At 40.3% G+C, this 21801-nt stretch overlaps 1 protein-coding gene across 20 annotated transcripts in view; it reads left to right on the top strand.

The window, feature by feature from the left end:
- The window catches only part of ADGRL2 (adhesion G protein-coupled receptor L2), a 388201-nt gene that overhangs the window by 220093 nt on the left and 146307 nt on the right, over positions 1–21801 (top strand). For 4 of the 20 annotated variants that reach the window (XM_083846290.1, XM_083846276.1, XM_083846286.1 and 1 more), the window contains exon 1: positions 7744–8611. The exons of 2 other annotated variants lie outside the window; for them this stretch is intronic. The gene's annotated coding sequence lies outside the window, so the exon portion shown is untranslated. Of the gene's footprint in view, positions 1–7742; positions 8612–9040; positions 9534–21801 lie in introns of those variants that run through there. 14 more of the 20 variants (XM_083846288.1, XM_083846293.1, XM_083846292.1 and 11 more) reach the window with 6 other exon arrangements.

The following is a 21801-nucleotide window of genomic DNA, read 5'->3' as shown; positions in this document are numbered from 1 at the left end:
TCTCCCTGTCCTGTGCAAATGCATACAGAGTTCTCGCTTTGCTTTTCAAGCATGCAATAAAAGCTTAAGTGTGTTGTCTTACTGATATATTACATGCACTACTGTGACTTATCAGACATAATACAAAATATCATATTTTGGTGCTGATTATTCAACAGACAGCAGCCAGTGCTCATAGTGGGATGGGAAATAGCATCTTAATTATTGAATATATTTTAATATTTCTAATTAGCAGTAGTACTAAACAGTCAATCGATGTTCCTCACAACAGGAGCAACGTGGTAGTAATATCATTCTTTGACTGCAGTGTTTTTAGAAAGGCGTAACCATACCTTCAATCAGATTCAAATACTATTTGTCAAAAACATCGAGGTCTGTCAGAAGTAAATGATCATTTAATTAGAGAAAAAAAGGTGGAATATCTTTGATCCCTATACTTTAGTGATATTAATTCCCATGTGCTGCAGGTGTTTGTAATGTATAACAAATCATTACTGAAACAGAGGCTTTTATAGGCAGTTTCAGTGAAGGAAAATGACTGTTCTTACAGCTGCCAGAGTTACACCTGGCAATGTAATGCAAGCATGACAAAACGTGAACTAGAAGATGTAAGCCTGGAAACAAATCTGGGTTTCCCTCTCTATTCTCTGCCCATGCCATCCAAGATGGATTGCAAAGCAGTACTGATGTACCGAGTGGATGGGGAGGGGGAAAGAATGAATTTGCTGCTGTTCCTTCGCTCTCTGACCAGTGATCCATGATGCGTCTTTGGTATCTGCTCCAGAGGGAGCCAATCACATAACTGTCAGCGTTTCAATAGCAATCAGTAACAAGAGGAAAAAATAGATTCTTATAAAAAAAATATAAGGGACCAAGTCCTTGGCTTAAACCACAAAACAAAATCAAAGCAAGTATAACCAATCAGCTTAGGGTTATGAGTACTTCCAGAGTGGCACGGGAAACTGAGAAGCAGAACCAGATGACATGTACATAAGGCATCACGTTGCCTTGATTAAAGCTACCAACTGAACAGTTTAAATAAAACCCAACAACAACATCAAGCAACAAAACAAAAACAAGAAGAAAAAAACAAAGCACTTGTACTTACAGCATAAAACCTGGTGGCATACTGGGAAAACAGTAAATGTGAACTAGAATATATAAGTTTGGAAGCAAATGAAGCAAATATATAAGTTTGGAAGCAACTATGGCTCTCAATCTCTGTCTTTTGATAAGGAGCTTTGAAAGTTGCAACCATGGCATGGGGAAGACGCAGTGGGAGGTTCTTTTCTTTTTGCGATTGATCCTGAACACCCTGTACTTTCATGTTCCTAACCTTTTACCATATCTCTGAACTCGATTATTGTGATTGTGGACCAGATTTTCATTTGGCGTGGTATAGAATTCCAACAACTAGACTCTTAAGAAGAAACATGGAAGGAATTTAGGCCCTTAAGTTTAAGAAATCCTCTGCTTCAATGCTGTTCAGTAGGCACTTCCATGGTTTTTTACTAAAATTTAGAGCTCTAACGCTCCTCATGCCTAATACTACTTCAGTCAAGACAAACCAGGCTAAAGAGCTCTGCGCCTACATCATTGCTAAGACTGTGAAACAAAACTGAGCAGCTAAAGGCGACAGTCATGCTCAAAGAGAACCTGGCACACACCAACACAGTTATCCTGTCACTAAACTGATCAGTAATCACCACTTTCTTTTAAATGTGTAGCTTTATTTTACAACTGGCAATTGGAGACTTGTCCAGTGTGTGAAACAGGATCAGTTCTCTCCCCTGCCTAAAGGGACTCAAATGCATCTCTCTCTCCATCTAAAGAGTTCTTTAACCCACTGCTTGATTGCAGATGGAGATATTCTCCACTTCTCCTGTTAAAGTTGCGCACCAAGCAGAAAACAATTCAGGATTCACTGGGCCAGAATGCAAGAGCACCAGAGGGAACATGACTGTAGCTTAATGATCTGGGCAGTCAGTTGGAATGGGGAGGCCTGAGTTCTGCTCGATGGTCCAAGAATTTGATGTATTTTATCCCGTAACTTCTCAAGAAAGTAAATTTAACCATACCCTAAACATAGGTTTCTGAATCCTTATGGGTTTGTAAAACTGCAGATAAAGATGAGTATCTCTACAAATCTTGGCCTATGCTGTCAGTAATGTGGAATTTAATAATACCTAGGTTGTTTATATTAGGTTCTTGGGTAAGAACAGAAAAGCCTTCATGGATTCATAATTGCAAATATAATGGTTTGCCTTTGAATTCTCCATGCTTTGTTCATCTTTCGTGCATCACCTTTCATTTTGTGACACACATCAACGGAAGAGAGTGTCCAGCTACACTAGGTAACATTATAGTTAAAAGCACTCCATAATGGATGTAAGCTTTAGATCCACAGCTGGAGTTTGATAAAGCAAATCATAAGAGGTAGAGGGGTTTGGCATAGACAGTCAGTTTTTCCCCTATTCTGTTTCAAATCTTTCTGCTCTGTTATATCAAGCAGTAGGGTAAAGAGGCAAAGAGGTGATGAGAATACGCAGCGATCACCACACTTGCCAGTCTGAGACATGGGGCACTCCTTTGGCTGCAGATTAGTGGCTGAAAGAGATACAAAGATTTAGCAAAGTCATGGCAAATTGAAAGGGGGAGGAGGAGAAGGATCTCCCTACCTGCCAGGCAAAATTACATTTATTTTAAATAGAAAAATCTATTTAATTTCTTACTATTCTCTTGGGACTTGCTTCTTTCCTTAAAAAAAAAAAAAAAAAAAAAAGCTATTTGCTGCCTGAATGCAGGAATAATGCCTAGGCAGATATAGCAGCTGGAGAAAAGGGAACCTAGAAATGTGCAAGAGTATTTGGAGAATTGGGATCTCATGACATATCTCTTTCTCCAAAGCTCAGCGCTGTAGTTCCTTTTCTGGCATCATTGTTTCAGCTTCTGTACTGAGCTTTTCGTATGAAAACAGGGAATTGTGCTTGTCTCTTTTTAAAAGCGTTCTGCTACGTGACTCCTAACAGCTCAATCTCAAAAACTCTGAGCTTTATAAATGCCTGTACAATTAAACTGTAAACTCTTCTCCACCAGCACACACCCATAAATACCCAAAGCCCACAGTAAGGAATGTACTTCATCAATAACACAGCTCCATTGCTCCCCTACATTCACTTTTCAGAAAGTAGGGAGACAACTGCAATGAACATAAAAACATGCATCCAAGTTCACTGTTAAAAATGTTATTGATGTCTTCTTATTTCTTAATGTGATACAAAAATCACGTTTCAGAATACCTAGTTAATATGGAATACACATGCTTTGTTTCATAGCCGCATTTTCTCTGAACAAGGTTGTTTCTAATATTACTTAATTAAACAAAATTAAATTAATTTCTGTCTAAGAAACAAGAAACAACAGCTTTGTTGAATAAAACAATCTTCATTTTCTTGAAGCTATTTAAATTAAAAACATGAGTTTCTACAGTTGGAAAAAAACATCCATGGTTAAGATGTTTGAAGCCCATCAATCTCTTTAACCACACAGCTAATGTGTTCCTTCTGTTTTCTTTGAATGAAATCACCATGAGTGGTTAGATGTTGATTTAACATAAAGCAAATGGAAATGGGTGTTTCCTTAGTCATGTGTAGAATTTATTTTTTAAAAACAATTAGCAAGTGTTATGAGTAAGTCAATGATTTTGTCATTTCTTAAATAATGATATAGATTATAAGTCATTAAAATTGATTACTGAAGTAAACTATGTATAATGCAAATTCATATTACATTTATTTGTTAGGAACAGCTGCAGAATTCTCTTACTTTATTGATGACTTTATTTTTTTTTTCCCAAGCGACACTTAAATCAATTACTTAGTTTAAAAGACCGGTAATTGTAAAGATATATTTCCAAAGTTTTAAGACAATACATTAGATATTTCCTATTATGATTTATATAATTTGCACTTTGTTTTTATAAATTTGTCTGCAAAAATAATTTTTTTTTTATTTTTTTTTTCTAAATGAAACAAAATTTGTCTCTTTCAGTTTTCAGTTGAAATGGTAAGATCATATGATAGTTTGTTACTTTACCATGTGCCAAATTAAACTGTCTTTATATTACACCAATTTTAGCTGTTGCTACTGTACTACACATATACAACCTCTCTGTCAGTCTTTGCTAATGTTACATCTAATTATACGTTCATTGATATGTTATTCACAAGAGCATATACAGGTAGGAGGAAATGCCAGTTGCTAGTATTTAAAGTTCAGTCATTTCATAAAACTCCAGTAATATAAAAATAGGTTGCATAAAATCTGTGTAAACCATTTCTCATGGGACAACTGACTCTTCAGGCAATACAAAAAATTATTTATCAAGATGTTCAAACATTTTTAAATCATCCTTTTAAGAACAGGCGTATGTAAGCTGCACTTCTATGGAAACAAACAAACAAACAAAACCTCTAATGGAGTCAACAGGATCATATTTATAGACATCATAATTTGGCTATGTTTTGCCACAAGTTAAATTATCTTTCTCAGATGCACCTTCTCCATGTAGAAAGTAGACAGTTAAATCTCTTCCAGTTGTTACTGTCCTACAGATAGTCCCTAGAAATGCTAACTGACACACAGCCCTTGTGCTTATTTCAAAAATCACTATAATTTGCTTTTATTTTTTCAAGGACACTATCCAGCAGGTTCACCAAAGTGATTTGAGAGCAATGCACGCAGAATATATAGCTAAACCTGGAACATCACAAAATTTAATGTTAGTGAAAGGGGTAGATAAACATATTATTGAATGATTTTGCTAGGAGGATAACATTTCTTGTAGTGGTTTCAAGCTAGATATTTTGTAATGTTGCAGCAAAGAGAGATTTTAAGGAAAATGTACTTGTCTGTATTTACTTGTGGAGTCAATATGGAATGAGGTACATATTTTATAGGGATACAGCAAAAAACAAATAATAGGCAATTTTGATGGTGACAAGAGACTTGACTTGTTACAATTACTTTTTTTATCTTAATATTCAATGGGAATATTCAATGGGAATATATATATGGGAATAGTTGTGGCTGAGTAAAAAACAAAGGATCAGATTCAAGTATGCTAGGGGTATACGTGTATACAATTTTCCTGTTTTAAAGAAACAGATGCTGATTCATATGAAGTAAAATTAATTGCTTGAATAGTACTATTTTACTTGCCAAAAGGATATACACTTCCGCCGGGGTATTCTTATATCCTAGTCTGGATTTAATGAGAATTCATGGAAGCATGTGCTTTTGAAACAAACGCTGAAAGGTCTCTATCTAACATTTTTACCAATTGCTTAAAACTCACTTTTACAACTTAGAGTTGTAAAACTCCATTTTTGCATGTAGAAATAAATATGCTTCTAGACGTTTTTGATGAAAATGGGGGAAAATAAACTTTAGTCCTGCAGTTGAGTCCATGTAGGAGAATACACTTCAACTTCAGCAAATATTAACACAAGGCCCAATTCTGCAGTTATTTTCAACCTTTTTCGGGGGGTTAAAAAATCTTACAGAAACCAGTAGACTTTTTTTGCTCCAAATGGAAGAGTTCCTCTCTCTCACCTCCTCTCCAAGGAAAACTGCCAACCCCACATAATTTTTATTGTGTTCCTCACTATTTTGTGGCTAAGTCCTATTCTCATCAACCAAGCAAAAGGCTCAGGGCAACAACAGCTTATCTGTAGTTACATTCATTTGACAAAAAGTAGGATGTGTTAATGATATATATTAAAACTACAGTAAAAAAGTAGCCAATCAATATGTATATTTTTACATTTCTATGATTCCCTTTTTAAGAGTGTCTTTGTAACAGATGCACCCAATTCTCTCAATGAAAATGTTTCTAATGAAATACATGAAAATGACTTTATGATTGAATTCCAGTTGGAAATGTATAAGGGGTTATTTAGGATTCTATAAAGATAACTATATGGATATTTTCAGCAAGACAGGGCAAACAGCTATACTGGGGATGTACAAAGGACTTAAAAAATGAGGGGAAAAACACAGAAAACCTCTTCTGCTGCATTTTGCACTCACTGTAACCCATATATTTTACTTTTAGCTACACATAGTAGGGATAAAACTATCACACAGACACATGATCTTCTGTCCTCCCATGCTGAGCTGAAACTGGCCTCGGGAAGATGCTCTCAACTACGAGGGAACATCTCCTTTGGTCCTAAACGCCTGAGACTGCTCCTCTGCTGCCCAGCAGGTGCTGTGGATGGAAGAAGGCCAGCGTGGCCGTGGCATGCCCGTGTGTCAGTGACTTTTAGGTACTAATCCCTGGGATTATTGCTAGCACCCTTGAAAAATCACTGTGGTTTTGAAGAGCCCTGGACCAGTCCTATGATTCTTACTACCTCCTGTAGCAAGGTCTTTATGATCCGTTTTCCTTTTAATGTCACGTTTCTCTTAATACACGTTAAAATTTTCTTAACAGGAACACTAATTGCATAGGTATGCAGCGGAGTCCAAACGATTAAGTTAAAAAATAAACCTGTACCATTGACAAAGGTAACGACCCCGGTTTCCTGCCGTGGCGTGGGTGTTTTTAAGCTGAATTGTCAATATGCTTTGGACCTGAGAGTTTAACAAGCCCTGAGTGGTCCTGCCTTGTGCCAGCGATTCTGTGGGCAGATGCAATTGAGAGGGTTTTTATTTCACTGCTGCAGCTAGAAAAGGGAGGGAATGGTTTAAAAAATAAATAAATAAATAAATAAAGCGGTGGGATTATCAGGGCAGGTTTGTGCTGCTTTGATCTTCGGCTGTGCCTCCGTTTCCCCCTCTGGCCACCGCCTGGAGCAGCCCTCTGCGGGCACTGCCCGGTGCAAGAGATCCCCCCGGGTTCTCCCGTGGGCTCGTGTCCCCCAGGTCCCCCCGTGGGCCCGCGTCCCCGGCCACGCCGAGCTGCGCCCCGCCGCTGCTCCCTGACCTTGGGAGCTGCGCGTCGCGCCCATCCCGAAAGGTCGGAGCGGATCCTCGCTGTTTCGCAGCACCCCGGAGGGAAACAAAAACCCCCGCCACAATCCCAAACCCCCCCTTCTAGGACGGGGTTTTGGGCACGAAAGGACCGGCGCTAGCAGCCTGCGTTCCGCAGCCGAGCCGTGAGCCAGCCGGGGCTCCCCGCCTCGCTGCCCGGGGGGCCGCCCTGCCCCTCGCCGCGTCCCTCTCGCCTCCCCGCCGATCGCCGCCACCGGGCGCTGACCGAGGGGTCCCCGGGGGGCGCCCCCCGGTGAATTCACCGCTGCCGGGGGCGGCCGAGCGGGGCCCGCCTCGCAACTTTGGGCTGAGGGAAGGAGGGAAGGAGGGAAGCAGCCAGGGTACGGCCAAGGAGAAAGTGCCGCGGAGACGCCTGCCGGCCTGCAGCGCGCCAGCAGCAGCCGGGGGAGGCGGACGGGGGGGGCGGCAGGCCCCAGGGCCCCGGCCCCGAGCCCCGGGGACCCAGGGGCGGCTCCGCGGTGGCTCCGCGCCCCTCGGGGCCGGGGGCGGCCAATGCTCGCCCGGCCGCCGGTGGCGAGTAGCCGCCCGCCCGGTGCTAGCCTTCACCCCCCGGCTGGGAGAAAGGAGGGGGGAGGGAAAGTAAGGGGGGGGGGGGGGGGGAGCAGGAAGGGAGAGATTTTTGTCCTTCGCCGGTGCTGCTCTACGTGATAATATGTTTATATGATTAGCTGAGCCCAGGGGTGGGGAGCGCGGAGAGAGGGGGAGGAGATTGGAGGGGGAGGAGGCTGGAGGTGACTCCAGTTCAGCGCCGGCGGAGAGTCCGTGTCAGGACTTCGCAATCCCCAGTCACACACGGAGAGGTGCATGAGCAAAAAGGAGGCTGCGATACGATTCATTGGGATTTTTTTTTTTTTTCCTGGTGTGTATGTATTGCGTTTTTCCCATCGTTGCGCGTCTTACTCGCTCAGCGCCCGCTCTCCGGCCGCCGGCGGGGCAGCAGCACCGAGAGGACGAGGGGAAATAACGCGGAGCCGAGCCGAGCCGAGCCGAGCCGTGCCGGAGGCCGGAATGTCATCCGGGGAGATGTAAATCAGGTCGCTGCGAACGACAGAGACACAGGAGGGGGGGCTCGTTGTAAAATTTTTGAGTTGTTCCCCGCTACTCCCGCTGCTGGTGTCGCCTCGGTTTCCCTTCTGATCGCTGCCTAGAAAGGACTCCAAAGGCTGGGCACATACAGCGCGCTGCGCCCCTCGCCCCCTCCATTTTTTTTTTCTTTAATTTAATTTAATTTTTTTTTTCCATCGCCTGCGTGCGGGAGCCTGGCTGCATCGTGCGTTTCGTGCGGAGCGGAGCGTCGGAAGCCGCAGGAAAATGTTGACTTAGCCCCGGAGAAGCCTGCCGGCTGGCTGCGCCGAGGAGAAGCCGCCGCCCGCTGCGCGCTGCCCCAGCCCGCCGAGCCGAGCCGCGCCGAGCCGCGCCGCAGAGCCGGCCGCCTCCCGCTGCCCCACCGGCACCCAGCCCCAGCCCCGCTCCGCCGCCGCCCCGGGACTAACTCCCTCCTCCCTGCGCCCACCGGGGCGAGAGCTCCCGGCCCGCCTTCGGCTCGCAGACAGAGGTAAGCGAGGCTCCGCGCTGCTGCTGCTCCCTCCTGCGCTCGCTCCTTCTGGCGCTGCGGGGAAGCGCCGACCTGGCTCTGGGGCTGCCCGGCTGGCTGCTGCTCGGGGGGCCGCTCCCCCCGCCCCCAGCACTCGGCACGCACCCCCCGGGGGCTGCCACCCCGCTCCCGGCCCCCGCTGCCTGAGGAGGAGGAGGATGAGGAGGAAGGCGGGGGGTGTGTGGGGGGGGAACGCGCCCCTCGGCGAGGCCCCGGCTGCGAGCAGCGGGGCCCCGCAGCGCTGCCCGGGCTCGCCCCCTCCGGCCGCTCGGCACCGGGCTGGGGGCTCCCGCAGCGCCCCCCCGGCCTTTCCCCGCCCTCCCGCGGGCCCTGCGGCAGCCGCGGCGGCTCCGAGCCCGGCCCGCAGCGCCCGAGCCTGGCCCGGGGGGGGGGAGTGGGGGGGCAGCGGGGCCCAGGGCCCCCGAGCAGGCCCCGGTGCCCCGGGCGCGGGGGGGAAAGTTGTGCCGGCCGGGGGAATAGCGACCTGTTGCCGGCGTGTTCGTGCGGCCCGGCCGAGCCCCCGCGGGGGGCTGGCAGCGGGAGGAGGAATAAATCGCCCTTTGTCGGATGTGGAGCGGGAGCAACTTTTTTTTTTTTTTCATTTAAAATTTTCTGTTTATTTTCGCGTGTAGAGAAATCTGGGGCCATCTGGAGACAGAAAACAGAGCGTGTCATGAGGCACCGTTGCTGTGTCTGGCTCTAAAAATAACATCTTGTTGTTAGTCTGCGCTCAGCCCTGCTGGGGCTCGGGCGCGGAGCGGGGCCGTGCCGGCGCTCAGGTGCTGCGCTCCGCCGGGAGGTGCCGCGAAGGGGTCCTGAGGAGACAGCGGGCTGCTCCTCGCTCTCCTCGGCCCCCTCCCTTTGTTGCCCGCCGCTAAAGAAGGTGCCGTTTCGCATCACTCTGCCCAAATTGTTGGAATTAATGCAAGTGTGAATTCTTACCGTTTGAAGGGGGGGGGTATTAGCATATCAAAGGGTGCTCAGCTCCGGCTCAATTGAGAAAACTTCGGCTCGTCTTCCATTTGCTTCCCAGCAGAGGCCCAAAGGGCAGTGGGAATTCAAAAGGGGCAAAATGGGGAGGTGGATGTGGGTTATGTTGCTGAACTTTCGCTGTTTTGCGATTATGTGAGTGAAAAACAAGGTCCGGCCGCTGCAGAGCCCTTGCAAGCGCTCAGACAATTAGATCTATTGATTAATGGCTCGTTCCAGGGGGAAAAAAAAGTGACCTTTTATGACAGGCACTGTTGCATGGTTTCTGATGTCTGCTGCCTGTTGGAGGATTTAGAAAGCCTTTTCTGCCGCTCTCCTGCTTTGGGGCTGGCCTGCACGCTGCTGCGCTGGGGGACTGAATGGGGAAGACCTGCTAATGACTTCGGGAAACAAATGAAATCTTGTAATGAAAGACCTCTCCCTTCCAAGCCTTTGAAACAAATACACTTCAGTCCTTAATGGGTGGGTAGGCTGGGGTAAGAGAGATTTTTATGGAGAGTTTCAAAAGAAGTTTTGAGCCCCACCAGCCATATGCTTCCATTTCCTTTTTCTTCTGAAGTAAAGTGAAAATGAGTTTGTCTTGTAATCTCATTTCATCGGTTACGTCGTGTTTGGCGAGATAACTTAATTTGCAATTAGTGTTACCCTGTAAAAATAATTTGATAATAAATATGGTAAAGCTGCTGTGTCGATGGTAGCGTAGAACATCTACCACATTTAAAGTTGTTTTACATGGCTAAATATTTGCAGGGTTTTTTAGTCATTTGTTACTATTTCCTTGTGTCTGCAAGGGGATGTGGCTGGCCTAGCCTTTTATTATCTTTGCCAGTCGATATTCATAATCTCCCAAACCAAAAGCCAACAAAAGGCAGTTCTCTATCAATAAGTTGGGACCTTCTCCAGGGACCAGATGCATCTTAGGGATTGTATTCTGGTTTGTGTCTCTGGCAAACAAAAACAAACAAACAAGCAAAAAGAAAAGAAAAGAACTTCCTATGTCTTCGTTTCCTATTCCTTCCTTCCAAACCTTTTAGTTGAATGGTACAGATACTGAAATATGTATTTTGTGCTGTTAGAAGTGCTTGGCTTTTTGGTGGGGGTTGGTTCTCCATTGGACAGTCTGGGGGGGGGGTGGTTTTTTGGTTTTTTTTTTTTCTTTTCAAGCCATGGAAGTGATGTGCCTTTAGAGTAGGATGTCTTCACTCACGCGTCAGTTTCCTTTCATTTAGTGAAGGAACCGAGCATATATGGTACGCCTTGCGAAAAACCCCTGCGATTAAATAAATAATTTATATAGATATCTGTTATTTCTAAATGAACCCGAACATTTGGGCATTTTGTAAACAGATGTGTTTAGTGGTCCTAAAATTGCATGTCATTACTTTCAGGTAATTTTCAGCAGTTTATTTACCTAATGTCTTCAGCTGTCTGAAGTAGTACCTTTTGGTGGTATAAAAGGAACATATTGATGTAATTGCCATTATCACACTTAAGTTGCTGTTAACTAGTCTGCTTTGAATGCAGAGTGCTGTAAAGAAAGCGCATTATCCTTACAGCTATTAGGGATAATCTAAAAATTGTCTTGAAAATGTTGCACTTCAGTTTATATGATGGCAACCCCAAATTAGACAAACCTCTGAAGTAAAAAAAAAAGGTATAGTGGAAAGAAGATTTTCAACATTCAGATGACAAAATTGGACCACTTAAATAAAAATTAATGTGCTGGAGCAGCACTTCAGCTGCCATTTTCAATCACTGGGTTACTATGTGTTGGCAACAGCAAAAAAAGCGTAGACGTTCAGATAGCTCAAGGAGCTGGTAGTTGGGGGAATCAGGATGTGGAATCATGTGGGGTAGAAGAAACCAATTACTTCAGGTTTTGACTTGAGAATTTCCAGTAAACATTTTTTTCTGGCTTTTGTCTCCCCTGCTCATTAATAGACCAACATCAAAGCAGGCAACCAAACTTCCAAATGTTATAAAAACTAATGTAAAGATACAGATCTCACATGTAGTCTTGCAAGTCTTAATTTAAGTCAAGCAGTTGGAGTTTTTATTGCTGCAATTTTCACAATCAGCAGAGACATTAACACCAGGCTTCTGGGTGTTTCCCTTCTTAAAATGAGCAAGAGGAGAGCTTTAAAAAAAAACAAAGTTTGCGTAGTTAGTCCTTATTTGATCGCTTGAGAAGCTTTCTCAATGTTTTATTTATCTCTTACAGCTTTTAATGCTTAAAGTCAGGAAAGGGGACTACTCTGGAATTCTAGTATCTAGTAAGGAGGCACCTTATGAAAATTTAAAGAAACTAGGTAGTATAGGCTTAGGAACATGTTGTTTTTATGGTCAGTAATGTGTACTGAATGACTATTTTTATTTTTAAAAATGTAATATGTAAAGCTGGCATTTTTTTTTTTTTTTAGTAGAACAGTTCTGATGAAGAAAAATGCTAGTCTCTAATTACAGCCTTTTAGAAAGGTCCATCACTTTCACTTAAGTGAATGTTAGAAAGAGAAGTCTCTAGTTAGACAAAATATTTGTCTTAAGTTGAATTTACAATACATTTCTATGTAGTGTGTCATAAATTCATACAGGTAACAATACCTACCCGATATAAAGAATTGTTTAGTGTTCAGAGAAGGTAGAAAAATGTCCTCTTTCCTGAAATTTGGTCTAAAAAGTTAATGTATTTCCAAGCCCATGCTCATCGTATGTCCACCTAAAATGTTGACCTGTTTGTAAGAAAATATTGCTAACTTCCACAGCTCTTCCCCAGGATTGGGCTGTGCCTTGTACTAATGGAAAAACCCCTACCAATAACTGCCTGAAGATATTTTTTGTCAAAAATTGCTGCATGTCTTCTCTGCGTACCCACTAAGGGATGACTGATAATAGGAGAACTTGAAGTAGCGATTAATGATTTTACCTGGTGAACTGCAAGAGAAGAAGTTAAACTACATCTGGTGTATAATTGAAATCATATTCATGCATAGGTAGACAAGCAGTCAGTTATAAAGCAATATACTTTAGAGCATAGGTTAGGGAAATTTATAGTCAGACGTGTTACTTGGAGATGTCATGTTAAACAGACTCTTTCGAAGCGTTTTTTAGGATTGATGTTTGTGATGTACAAATGTGATTCAAAATTACATGATATTCAGCTTTTAAAGTATTTATGTGCAGCTTTTAGACTTAAAAGCTGCGTTTTATTTTTTTTAACCCTCAGTTTGAAACAACTAAAAGATTTAAGCCATCATGGTTGTAATTGCATGTCAAGAAAACTGGAAAAACAAAAAGCTATTTTAAGGCCGTTCTCAATAGTCTTAACAATCATGTTTAATATTTAAATAGTTTTCCAAGATATGTGCATTTTCTTTTTAACAGTTCTGAAAATAAAAGTAGTAGATGGCTCTGTTGGAATACAGATGTAACTTGTGGCATAAGGTGAATATATACCTGTTTTAGAAAATACTTCCAGTCTTGGTTCAACAAATATGATATTCTTTTAATCATTCTTCATATTAAAGGTGAAAGATGACAGGCTTAAAGCCCTTCTCAGTGGATTTTTTTTTTTTTGAATTTCATATTTATTTTTGCCAGTGGTGTATGAGATGTGTTTCTGTAGCATAGACTTTGAAGATTGCGTCACTTACTGTAAGCGATTTAGTTACAAAAATGCACTTGCTTAATGCATTTTTACAGCATTCTCTAGGTAGAAAGTGATAGTTAACCAGAAACTAATTCCATAAGGAAAAAAAAAAAAAGTCTTGTTCAAATTCAGAATTGTAGCATCTCCGGGATATAGATCGTTGTGTGAAATGGAGTATTTTATGGGTTTTAGAAGACTGTGTGATCTGCATATGTCACAATTTCTTTTCTTTTTGATTTTTCATGAGGTACTGTAATGATTCAACTTACTCTAGGCTGCTATTTGTCAAAATTATTTAGGAAGGCATAATAATCAAAAACTTTGCAGGCTGACTGAAGCAAGCACAATGCTTAACACCTGCAGTTTCCAACAAAATGCTATTGATTGTTATCCTGGCACAAAGCAAGCTTAAATACAGTTTGCTTAATTACAACAAAAATGTTTTTTTATGAATAAGGTCCTTCATGTTTGGGGAGTGTTTTGTGTGTTGTCTGCTAAGTAAAATCCCATCACACTTGTATAAATTTGTCCAATTATCAGAGCAGCTAAGAGGAGGAAAAAAAAAAATCAATTTACCCTGAAAAGCACCAGAAATAAGATTACCTTGGCTAGTAGGAACTTGCCAGCACTGTCTAAATTGCTTAATATTATCAAACGCTGCCGTTTTTCAAGTTCAGTAAGAAGGATATTGACTATTCTACATGTCCAGGTCTGCTATTTGGCTATTTCTTTATAAAGTATAAGCATGTCGTATTTTTATTCCCACAATAGCAGTTACAGATAAATCGGAGGATCTAACAATAACTTTATGAAATAGATGGAATAATACCATTCACTGGAGAAATAGTATTTACTTGAGATAAGTGATCGCAACTAGTTTTTTCTCCTGTCTAGCTTGTTGTTCTTGTAACAGACAAATGTAAATACCTTAGCAGACATTTCAGAGTGAAAGGCAAGAGATAAAATGTAATTACTTTTCAGGGTGGCCCTGACGATGCCCGTGTTCTTGTCTGTAACACACACAAAAAAATCTTTGCTCATCACCTCAGCATATGAAGGCCATTGTTACCCCTGAATATAAAAATATTTTCTGATTTTTAATGTTGACCTCAGTATTTATCTTCAGCTCTTCTGTGTAAGCTGGAATCCTTATAGCCGTAAATTGTAGTCGCTGTTATCCAACCGAGCATTTAATAGAGCACCTAATGGACTCTGCTCCTGTATTTTTCTTGAATGCATAACATCTTGCTTCATTCAGCCACCAAAACCAACTTTGCTACAAGGACAGGCAACACGACAAGTTAGAATCAATGGACCATTTGTAGGTCACAAAGTCAGTTTACTGGAATTTCAGAGGAAACTGGTTGAAAAGAGAGGACAAATGTCACTTTGAATAGAGATGTTTAAATCAGACTTCTGCCTTAGGGTAAAATTTAGGTCTGTTGTAGCCTAGATGTAATGTCTCCCTCTACAGAGCACAGCATTAATCATGGCTTGACAAGTGATCATGGGCTGAGAAAAATAGGGCCTGTCTTGGTTGTGTGTGTTTTTTTTTTTTTTTCTCCTAATCTTAATCTCTTAGGAGCACATTATAAACACAAACATTTACACAAAAAGATTTAAGTATCGGTGCCTGTATTTCAGTAGTGGAAGGAGCTAGCTTCAGAGAAAATCTAGTTAGAGCTATTGAGAAGCTACTTAGGTTTCTTACGTAGATGCAATATTAGGAATATTTCCTTCTAAAGTCATGCAGATTTTTGTCATAGGAAATTCATCATCCATTTTTACTCCATTTCATTATACAAATACAGTAGAGTCTGGGTCTGTCTGTTTTGTCCCGTGATGTATTAAATACGTCTGAAACAACTGTTTTGGTTTTTGTTCATTTGTTTTGTTTAAATAGCATTCTAGAATGTGTTTGACACCTAACAGAGATGCTTCCTTTTCCCCAGAATGGCAATATGGGGTGACAGTGGTATCCTTTTTATACAGTGCCGATCGACTTGATGTTGATCAATGTATATGAGTTTTTTATACTATGCTTTTTTCTATATACCGTGTTTATATTTTAATGATATGTTACTTGGCCACAACGAGCTACAAATGCTTGAATAAAATAACAGGAATGAAGGCTGCTATTTAAGATGCTGAGTTCTGATACTGTGCAGATAAAAGTGAGTTTAATATTTTAATTCTTAAATTAGGGATGCGTCGATGCACAGATTAGGTGTAGGGAGCACTCATACCTTTTACGGTAAAGAAGATTGGTAAAGAATTAACTCCGTGAAGAAGGGAATCTCTCTATGTCTTAGGTTTCTTTGCTGTTTTCTGCAGTGGGATCAGTACAGGGAGCGGCTCTAGCATTCCATACGTACACTTTGCAGAGAGGTGTATCTTTTAAAGGTACAATTAGATTTGTATCTTCAACTGTTGAAAAAATAGATAATATCAGTCAAGTAGCACCAAAACAAATAATCACCGGAGAATTGTGCGTTAAAAATTATGCTACCTCGTTTATTTAGTTGCCTCTGGATGTGATAAAATCCCAAATCGCTCGTTTCGGGGAGGCTGCTGCTTTCCTTTTTGCCCTCTGTTGGTATTTTCATATCAGTCGACACCTCAAACCGATTATTGCTCTGAATCTAGCTGACAGAATAATCTAACACCGATTACTGTTAAAAATTGTTTCTGGCAGCTAGGGAGGGGATGACCGACCTTGTTCCTGACGGTAATACTTGCCTTGCTGTTGATGGGATCCGGTGTAAATAGAGAGCCTTGCTCTGAAATCGTGCTGCAGTGGTGAAGAGAGATCACATGCCAGGAGGAGGCTGTAGTTCACCTTTCTTTCTATATATTTTCTTACCGTATCATATTTGTCGTTTTTTACGGCATAGCAGCCTACACCGGTATGAACAGTGTTCAAAAACAATTCCCAAGCAATAGGCACTGTCAGCTCTAAATAAAGTGACATTTTAAGAAAAGATTCCTGAGAAGTTCTGCTGTTGACGCTGCATTTCTCTGACAAATTCCTGATTCCTGTTTTATGGTAGGCATAATTCTATTCACCTGGTCCAGGCATTCTTACATTCATTCTTTGAAGTTTAATTTAGACTTTCTGTATGTGAGGTGCCCGAATTGGACAGCTCTGCTTTCACAGGAGAAATGACGCATGTTTGCTTTGAACAACGTGATTGTCCTCCAGAAGACCAATTCATAACTACTTTGTTGGTAAATTTAACATTTAAATATTGAAGGGCAGTGTCTTCAGTGGCTGTGATTTCCTTCGGCACGGTAGGCATTTCTTCCACGCGGACTGCCAGATGGCGGGGTTGGTTCTCGCTGGGTGAAGTGCTATGGATGGGGTGCTAAGGGAGAGAAGGTGCCTCGCAGCGGTGCTGGCTGGGGGGAGTGGATGAGAATGGAAGTTGTTTTAGAGAGGAAGGGGACTTGCAGGCTGACAGAAGTCGAATACGAGAAGAAATCCTTTTGCCCTTCAGGCAATAATCTTACCTGGTGCTGGAAGAGAGCATCATCTCTCCATAATGTTAGATTTTTTTTCCTGCTTTCTCTCCTTCCTCATTCTTTCCGTCATTTGAGAAGGTGTACAATGGTATCTGCTAATAACTGGTTGGGGATCCAACTGCTACAGATATTCCAGCAGCAAGGAAGAGCTCTGTATGCAGCAATCATCGTCTTGAAGTGAACGCCTCAAATTTGTCCTACATTTGTCCCGTGAAATGCATGTAACCTTGCTAGAATATCATAAGTCTGTTTCTACTTTTTTTTCTCCAAGTGATCAGTATGAGCTTTAAAGGTTGTATTTTAGAGTCTATTATTCCAGCAAAAATTAAAGCCTTACTTTTTATTTTATGAGTATTCTTCATGAATCTAATGAGACTGCTTGTAAACGAGGGATTTGGCTGTATTAGAGAAACAAAAATACTGGTGTGCTTTTGTTCGTTCTATGTTAGAAGAAAAATTAACAGTGCCTGATGTCTTCCTTTTTTTTTTTTTTTTGATGGTACATGCTAAAGAAGGTTAGCTAGGATGAAGACTTAATTTTGGTCTGCTTAATGTTTATAGCTTCATTCGTTGACTCTTTTTCCCATTTGTGTTGAAGGGATTTTTGTCTAGAAAGCTTGTTACTATAAAGAACAAACTTAAGATATTTTAAAGTAGGGCAATGTGTTTTGGAAGAAAAGTTGTTTTCATCCAACTGAGTGAAACTACATTGTTACTTCATAATTTGGTATTTAGTACTAGAGACTTTGATTTTTGAGATAAACTTAACCATTTAGTTCAACTGATTTCTAAACTTTGGTGGAGTGCATGTGTAATCATATCCAACAATGGCATTGGGTTTTGTCTTGCAGCAGTAGATGGAAGGAGGGATGCTGCTGTTTTTTGTTTCGTTGTGTTAGGGAAATGCATTAGATAGGTTGAATTTGTTTTCTTGTTTTTGGGGGTCTTTCATTTCTGTTTGGTTCTGGATAAGCAGAGGATTTTTTAAATTTTATTTTATTTTATTTTTTCCCCTGAAAGCATTTAGGTGATTTTGATAAAGAAACCTGTGTATTTTGATATAGAAAAGACTAAAGCTGAATGTTTAGCTCCTTTGAGGGACAAGAACAGGCGGGGGAGTGGGAGGGGGAAGACTGTTTTTTGTATTAACTCTTTATCTGAAAACATTCGAGAAAGATTTCTGAGGGAATTTCTTTAAAATAGTTACTGATCATTTGGGTTTCTGTGCCAGCTATTACCCACATTTTTCACATATTTTCGCTAATTCTTCTTACTACCTGCAGAGGGAGCTTGTATATGAGATAATCAGAGTAATCAAGGCATTCAGGGCTGAATTATTTCCAGTAAGTACAATTTTCTTTTGCTGTGCGTTCTATGTTATTCAGGACAAGAAAGCCTCTGCAAGGGAGCTTTTAAAAAGATTGTCCATCAGTAGCAGTAAATAGCAATAGGCAAAAAATTTTATGTTGTTAGTAAGCAAGAGCTGACATTATAAATACCTATTTGTATTTTGAAGAAGTGCCTTTCTATTGAAAGTGTAAAAAGGAACTGAGCAGAACAATTCTTGCATGTAGAGGTACGAGAAAACAGTTTTGGTGCTCTGTGTGACGTGAAGCAGATTTCAGTTGCATAAACTGTCTTCTCTGATTCTGAAAATGTCATGTCAGCATGAGAGAGACAGCACAGTGCTCTAAGGGCTCAGTACCTCTCATGCAGAGTAGTGTGCTAGCCAAAAAGCGATGGGTAAGTCTTTTCTATTTATGCACGCGGTCTTATGAATCATAATCAAGCTGATTGCAGATGCAAGGTTAACACTTAATTTTGCTTTTTCTGTATTATAAAGTATAAAAAGCTGAATGATTCCATCCTAGTATAGTTGATAATTTTATACAATTGTACGTAAGCAGACAAACAGTGGAAAGGATTGCTGGCCTAAGTTTTTAAGAAAAATATGGACAAGAAAGAACAAGGAGTATCAGAACGTAAGTTTATTTGCAAATAGTAACTTAAACATAATGTGAAGAATCAGAAATACTTTAGTGATTTTCTTTAACACAAATGAAATGATCTGGTGCATTGCAGGTTTTATAATTTGTATTACAGTGATTTGGATAGTGAAAGTATGTGATCCTTCAAAAAATGTTGAGACCTTTTTCAGTGAAGAAAACATAATACAGTTTTGTTCGTTGAACAAGAAGCATAATTAATGATAGATGAATTCTGTGCTATTTATCTCTGGAAAAATGGTGGCAATCATTTTACTTTAAAATATTTCAGTAAATTTAAAGATGATTTGCTATAATACTGCTAGGAAATAAAGCAGTATGCATGCACATTCCATAAAACAGACACAGCTCTCTGTGATGTGCTCTCCTGTAATAAATTATGCCACATAAATTGGTCCGAGAGTTGATTTTTTTGTTTTGTTTTATTTTCTTTTGGTTTTGTTAGTTAGCAGGACTTTAAACAGAACATATTCATCCTAACGTGGTTTTAGGGTTTTAGTTTGGATTCTCTTTTTAAACACCAGTAAAGATTTACCATATCTAAAAGAGCAGCAACTCAGTGTCGATTTATTATTTATACTGGCTAATCCTTGCTAATGTGAAAAGTCAGCTTGTTATTGTAACACCAAATGGCCCTCTAAGTAGGGAAACAGTTAAGTAGATCTCCTGTAATAGGTTGTTGTCTAATAAAGAGATTTATGGTATTGGCAAGGGCTATTGTATAGGTATTACCCTCTCACAGCATGATCATGTATTATCTTAACAACTCAGTGCCACGTTTATGTTGAGCATTTTCATAACAGGGTAAGAATATTAGCCACAGCAATTACACTCCAATAGGATTATAATGGTAAGACTTACAGAAAATATATAAATGATGTCTTTTGCAGAGCTTTTGATAGGTGTTGGGAGTTGAAAAGTTGCATCGTGCTTTTTGCATGGGAGAGTACTGTTGTATTAGCCATGATGAAGAAAGAGAGATTTCTTAATTTGATCTTGCTGAGGAATTATGGGGAGGCAATGGACGTAATCTTTCTTTACACAGTGCATCTTTTTCCGTCCCTATGAGGTAAGGATGTTTCAGAAATTCAGTTCAGTGGAGACTGCCGTACAATACAAAAATCAAGACGTATATGTAACTTTAATTCTGTTGTAAGGATAATACAGCTGGGATTAAGATACATTCTTTTGCAGCCTTGTATTTTGAAGGTAGAACAATGATAATTTACTTACTATGTTGGAAGAGCCTACGTGAATAAAATCATATTCTTTCATTTTAACAATAGTGTTACACACATTTTCTGTTTCATCGGGGCCATTTTTTTTAATGGTGATAAGCAACTTAAATTCTTTTAAAAATGACTACAATCAGCAAAAGTGACAATAATGTCATACTTGTACAGTTTTCATGTAAGTGACATTCAAGCTGTTCCTTAATTCTTAAAAAAATTCCATCTGTTTAAAAAAAAAAAAGAAAAAAGTGAGACATTAATACTAACTCACTTGGCAGAAGCAGTGTTCCAGCCACATTTAATAAAACTAATTATGTTTTATCAATAAAAAACACTTGGGGGAAACGACTGAACAAAATACTTTGGGTTGTATAGGCATTTATGAATAACTGCGTTAAGTGTAACAGAAGTCGGAATGGCTAAAAGTAACTAAACAGCCTTACATTTTCAGATGATACCTTGAGATACAATTCAATAAATATTGGAATAATAAGCGTTTAAACAAACATACCTTTTTCCCTAATGTACTTTAACAAAATAATAATTAGGATTATTCCAGTTTAAGACAAAGTATAGATGACCATTACTATTGTAGAAGCACTTTCCAGTATATGTTCCATGTATTGTACACATCCACGACTAGTATTAGGTAAATTTGTAAGACACGTTTCCTAGATGTTTGGGATTAATTCTATGTATAAGACCATGTAGAAAGATCCTGTGCCCAACTGTCTTAAATTGTTATTGATTACCAGAAAGTAGAGGAAAGATGCACCTGTTTATTTTGACAAGAAATATTCCACTTCTGATGGAAGTGCTGATAGAAAGTAATGTTGCACCTAGGTTTGAGTGTTTTCTGGTGGATTACTAGAAAATAGCAGAGAACTCAAAACTACATTAAGCAATGAATATTCAAAGCTTTATTATTTTTGTAATCGTTACAGCACTGTATGACTTATCTGTCATCAGTATTTTGTACATCTTGTATATACACTACCAGAGCAAAATCTGGAGCTTGGTCTTCAGTCTTGTATTCAGAACAAGAATTATAACTGATGAATAATGTTTTCAGTTTTAGAAAAACTCCTGTAGGTTCTTCGATTGTCTTCACGTTTCATTCATTTTGAGCTGTGGAAAACGATTGTATCTTTTGTCTGTAAGTAAAAAGCAAACACAAAAGGACGAATGTTACCCCCTGATGAATGTGGAGCTCCAACCAGTTTAAGAGCGTGAACTGTGACTGCATTGTTGAGGGCAGAGCTTGGCTTGTAGACGCCAACTAAGAAAAAGCAAATACTTAGAATAAAAGGAAGAATAACGAATAAAAATTTAATAACAGGTAAAACTAAATTTTCAATAGCTTAGGAAATTATAAATCTAATATTAGAACTATTAAAAATATGTTACAGTGTATTTGCTTTAGAAAACTTTCTTAGTGATACATGTGTATAATGTTCTAGGAGACAATCTGTGTTTGAAAGAGGAAAATATACGTGGAAGTACTCTGATTGAAATGTTATCCATTTGCTCTCTTAAACCATTTTTTGAGTATACGTATGTAACTATAAGATGAAGATTTGCCCCCTTTTTTTTTTCCTGTATAAATCCCATAATGAATGGTTTCTTAAAATTAGTATTCTTCTGTTTGCGGGACAATAAATTAAAGCACAAATCCACACTTTAGTCATTTTATTTGTAGCATGCATTAAAAAAGAAGCCCCACTAAGTCACACTTAACTGCTTATGGACAGCTAA

Source organism: Anser anser (genome assembly GCF_964211835.1).
Source record: "Anser anser genome assembly, chromosome: 8".
Lineage (NCBI taxonomy): Eukaryota > Metazoa > Chordata > Aves > Anseriformes > Anatidae > Anser > Anser anser.
The sequence above is the reverse complement of the archived record's forward strand: the minus strand, read 5'-3'. Positions and strand labels throughout refer to the sequence as shown.